Below are 5,556 nucleotides of genomic sequence, written 5' to 3' on the forward strand. Positions count from 1 at the left end.
GCCCCTCCTCCACTCACACTCTGTCTCTCTCTCAAAAATAAATATTAAAATTAAATAAATAAATAAATAAATAAATAAATAAATAAATAAAATATGTAGGATCCTAAAAATGGGTTCTGGATCCAACTTCCAAATTGTGTCAGGGATTCCCCCCTCCTTAAATGAAAAGCAATTCTCCGGACTCCAGCTGGGTGTACTACAACTCAACTCAATTCTGACACTATCTACCTGGAGGTAGTGTCAGATCTCACAGATTTAGGGCTCAATCCCACAAAACTGTCCCCACAACTTCAGATATCAACTGAAAGCCCAGGCTTCTGACCCACTGGCCACAGATTGAAGGTTCCAACAACCCCAACCTTGGATTCAATTAATTTGCTAGAGCTGCTCACAGAACTCGAAAAAAACATTTTACTTACTAGATTACTGGGTTTTTTTTTTTTTTATAAAAGGGTATATAATTCAGGAACAGCCATATGGAAGAGATGCCCAGGGCAAAGTATGAGGAAAGACAGCAAAGCTTCCATCCCCTTTCTAAACACACCACTCTCCCAGGACCTCCAAGCTCCAATCTGGAGTTCTCTGAACCCTGTCCTTTTGGGGTTTTATAGAGGTTTCATTACAGAGGCATGGTTGAAAAAAGGAAGCATTTGAAACTGTATATTATTCAACATCTAGTCCCCTCTACCCTCCTGGAGGTCAGCAGGAAATGGGACTGAAAGTTCCACCCCTATAATCACAAGATTGGTTCTCCTGGCAACCAGCCCTCAACCTCAGGTGCATTCAAAAAGTTACCTTATTAATCTAACATAAGACAGCTTTAGCACTCTCATCACTAAGGAAATTCCAAGGATTTTAGGAGCTCTGTGCCAGGAATAGTGAACCAAGATCAAATATATCCTATTATAAATCACAATATCACAGATCCGTATGAAAAAAAGTAATAAAACTTTATTGAGCTATAATAGAAGCTTTAAATGAATGGGAAAATACAGTGTGTTTCTGGGCAAAAGGACTAGAAATACAATATTATATTTACCCAGATGGATCAAAGAGTCAGACCTCTGTTTGAATCCCAGCTCTTCTATTTATTAACTTCTTGAACTTGGACCAGGATTCATGGGAATATGGGAAGATGCATACTATCAGGCCTCAGGAGGTCAGGAGGACCAAGGCTTTTTGGGATCCAACACAGCTGCAGGGTCCAGGTCATCGAGAGCAGTGCTTCCCAAACGTCAGTAGGCAAATCAGCTGGGAACCTGGTCAGGTTGCAGATTCTGATTTAAGTCTGGGATTTGGCCTGAGTTTCTGCATTTCTAACAAGTTTGTGGTGATGCTGAGGCTGCTGGTCTGCAGACCACACTTTGGGGAGAGGAGATATCTATTTCCTCAGCTGTGAGAGTTACTAGAGTCCCTGTGCTTTCTCTGTCCTGTGTCTCTCCAGGAATCTGTAGCTTCTGTTCCATGTCCAGTTGCTAATATCTTAATTACAATTTCCACAACAGAAAAGTCTGGATGGATTGATTAATATCAGTGTGATGAAAATATAGGCACCTTTTGAAATACTCTTTTGTACCCTCTAAAGGTACCTTCTATATAGTATCACTTACATAATCAGAAATTTAACAAAAACATATTTTATGCTATTTGTAACTAACATTATCACTTTGGCTGTCTTAGTCGTGATGCTGGATACCTACAGAGCTGTAGAGAAAAACAGAGATTTGAGAAGCAGGGAATAGAAGCCAGAGCACTAAAGAGCACATCCTAAGGACACAGCCAGCATGTTTGGAAGGGGCTGCAGGATTCCAAAGGGGCCAGTAAATTGCATTCGAACACCAAGATGTAGAAGCCACTTGTAGGCAACAGGCTTGAGCCATGGAAACTTGAGCAACGCAAAGGGGCTCACAGCGACCACCCCCCCCCCCCCCAGCTGACTGACACAAACAGGCTCATTATGCCCTAGGCCTTAGCCAACCAATGGGATCCTTACAACTGGGCACAGTTCCTAAGATGACCAAAACAAGTAAAATTCCATATGTCTCTATACTCTTTTACTCTGCCCTGTAACTATAGCCCCTCAGCATTGCTTCGTGGCAGACAGTCTCTCCTTTGCTGTCCTGCCTGCTGTTCCCTTGTAGTGTATTCAATAAACTTCTATCTCCTTTGGTCGGACTTGGGTGAATTCTTTCACCGCCCTCGACGCAGGCCCCTATCCAATCAGGACAACCCACATGAGAGCCTTGCTCTCCTGAACCGAGGAGATTCCTCATGTTCTTATCGGTCAGTGAGTCTTAAACTGCACTGCAGCTTGTGAAGATTAATAAAGGGAAATCTTGTTTCCCCTTTAAATTTTGTTAAAATCCCTATTAATAAGGGAAATCCAACAGGAAGAGTGGGACTTTGGGAGTGTTTACTAACTACCCTAGCCAGCAAAGAAAGGTTTTCCTCCTACCCCAGTGGCAATAGCCCAGCCAATGAGAGACTGTCACAGCTCAGTCAATAAAAAGCCACTATACAGCAAACTCTCAGTTTATCCGGTGGACTTTTTACTTCTAACAGCCTTCCCAATACCCCACTTTGCTCTATGAAAGAGCCGCCCTCTGCTTTGTTCTGTGGATTTGCCTATGGTTTTGCTATAGCTTCCTAGTTCTGGATTGCAATTCTCTGCCATGCCCAAATAAACCCATCTTTTGCCAGTAAAATAACTGGCAGTTTTAGTTCTTAAGGTTAACAATCTGTATGGGCTCACTTTGTAAGGGAGTCGGAGAGCTCTGTCATTCTATCACTGCTTCCTTCTTTTTTTTATTAATTTTTTTAATATTTATTTTTGAGATATATATATATATAGAGAGAGAGAGAGAGAGAGTGCACAAGCAGGGTAAGGGCAGAACGACAGGAAGACACAGAATCCAAAGCAGGCTCTAGTTGGTCAGCACAGAGCCCAATGCCGGGCTCAAACTCACAAACCATGAAATCACGACCTGAGCCAAAGGTGGATGCTTAACCGACTGAACAACCCAAGCGCCCCTATCTCTACTTCCTTCTCTAGACAGGCTTGCAAGGACTCTGCTGCCTGCCACTCAAGGGAACACAGATAAAAGGAGCAAGAGAAGATCATCAGAGAGTATACATAGGAGCTAGAGTTGGCCTCTCGGTAACTAAAAGTTCTAATAAAATATTTCTCCAGATCTGTACTAATGACTAGCTTAGGGCTTAACCAGACCAAGATGGTATGTTTTACCAGCCTCTTTTATGTTCAGCTAAGTAACTTCATCAGAGAAACAAATGTTGAACATAATGTAGTTAGGTGTAAATCAACTTATAGCCCTCCCCTTCTTTTAAAAGCTCTAGGGTTCAACTAAAAATTCCTTCAAATAATGGCCCAAAGACCCCAGCCTCCCAGTAGGCCAGAGCCAAAGGGTGGCTCCACTGTGCTAGGCTTCAGATACTGTTTCAGTAAAAGAAAAGGGCTCTCTTTAGCCTGGGTCCTTGCCGCCCCCAGCAGCACCCCCCCCCCCCCCCCCCAGCGCTGGTCATTAGCCTTTTGTTTGTATCAGTTACAAGAAGCCAGAGGTAAGAGAGGACTGCTTTCTGGACTCAACGGGCTGGGATGTCAGCTGATCCTGCCTCATGCAGACCCCACCTCCCATTCCCTAGTTGACCTTAAGTACAAATGACACCTGCCCAGAGACCGAAACCGAAGGACAACCTTCGAGGCTGCCATTTACAGGGTTCTGCCCCCACAACCTGAGTTCCTCGCTGGGGGTGCTCAGGGCCCACATAAGCTACTAGTAGCATCTTATGAGCTGCTGAAGGTAGGGCGGGGCTAAGGACCCGACAGTATTTACCAGTTCAGCACAGATACCATTTAGATCATATGGTACAGACCTTATCCCATTGTGATGAGCCAACTGATATGTGTAGATATTTATAATTGAGTCATTAAATAGTTATTCACTTTAGTTTGTTTTGCTGACATTCTCACTTGATCCCTGAAGACCCTCAAACACCAGTGGTTTTATGATGTAATAAAGACTTTCTGTGGTGGCTTGAGGCTATTTACTTCCTTCTTCTATGCATTGTTATGGCAGTTGAGAGAAATCAAAATTAAATGAGGAGGAAAATCAGTGTGCCTCTAGGGGTAAGGACAAAGGGGGAAAATGTCCATAGGCGAGGCAAAGCTAAATAGCATCTTTGGAAAATTAGAAATGTCTACTGGGTGATTTTTAAAATGTTTACTGCAGGTGTGGTGCAAACTCCCTCTGCTATCTCTCCCATAAAATATTCAGTAAAATATATGGTATTAACTATAGTTAGTGTGAATGTGTGAATGGAATATTTCAGAGTACGCCAAGATCTGCTACGCTCCACGTTGTGGTGGATGTAAAGAAAACATGACAGGACTCTTGGGCACAGGGGCTGGGAGACAGGCGCCCACCAGTGGGGCGCTGTTTGGGGAACTGTTACTCACATTGCAATGTAGGCGAATGTTGTCCCCTAAAGTTGTGATGTTCTCAATCTGCACAACCATCCATGGTGGTCTTAAATTCAGGGTCAGCTGATAGGTAGACTATGCTTTGTTTTTTATATCAGCACATTTATAGAGCATTTCCTGAGTATATGAGTAGGATTTTATTCTTGCCCTTGAGTTTCCTTTCTGCTTTAGGGAAGGCAAAATTAAATGTAAAGATAAAAATGTAAAGTGGCACATGCTGAATGTCACATGAATGACGCTGAAAACTCTTCTCAGATATACTAGTGCTATGGGATGCTCTGTGAAAAGCATCCTGAGGCCAATTAAGTTGGGGAAACATATTATGTCCTTTCCTTGGAGACTCACCATGCACATGAGCATATTAAAGGAGTCTAGACAATAAAATCTGCCTATCTTTTGTTAGCCCAGAGTTTCCTATCTATTTCAACATGAAACATGTTTTTGTGTAACATCTATGGACATTCCAAGAAAATGGGGGAGATTTTGTTGTAGAAGGTGCATGCAGAGGATTTAAGGAGGGAAGGAATCACTCTGGGCCGGAATTACTGTTCTATGGAAGCATTTCAGGGATGCGAAGGAAAAGCAGTACAGCCTTATGAGATAGGCAACGTGTAGGTGAACAGAGCTGGGGTGGGAAAAGAATACCCAGGAATCATGACAGCAAGGCAGGAAGGTAGGAACACACAGCGGGGTTTGGAGACCTTTGAGCCTTGACTTTTGGGAAGAAGCAGGGTAAAAAACATTTTGAGAACCTTTTAAAAAAATTTTAGAGTTTATTTATTTATTTTGAGAGAGACAGGGAGAGTGCAAGTGAGGGAGGGACAGAAAGAGAGAGAATCCCAAGCAGGCTCCACACTGTCAGTGCAGAGCCCCACGTGGGGCTCTGGCTCATGAAACTGTGAGAGCATGACCTGAGCTGAAATCAAGAGTCAGACGCTTACTGATGAGCCACCGAGGCACTCCAAGATTTTTAGAGTCTTAAATGTCAGGCTACAGCTTTAACTTCATTCTGTGCATCACAGTAAATAAAGGTTCTTTTTTATATATAAAAAAAAAAA

The 5,556-nt window shown here is 42.9% G+C and overlaps 1 long non-coding RNA gene across 1 annotated transcript; it reads right to left on the reverse strand.

The window, feature by feature from the left end:
• Window positions 1-929: 929 nt before the first annotated feature.
• On the reverse strand, window positions 930-4,005 carry LOC131513450 (uncharacterized). Its single transcript, XR_009262592.1, has 2 exons — window positions 3,892-4,005; window positions 930-1,511 (listed from the first exon to the last, which is right to left on the reverse strand). It is a non-coding gene; the product is annotated as an uncharacterized LOC131513450 (long non-coding RNA).
• Window positions 4,006-5,556: the final 1,551 nt, after the last annotated feature.

Source organism: Neofelis nebulosa, chromosome 6, assembly GCF_028018385.1.
Source record: "Neofelis nebulosa isolate mNeoNeb1 chromosome 6, mNeoNeb1.pri, whole genome shotgun sequence".
Lineage (NCBI taxonomy): Eukaryota > Metazoa > Chordata > Mammalia > Carnivora > Felidae > Neofelis > Neofelis nebulosa.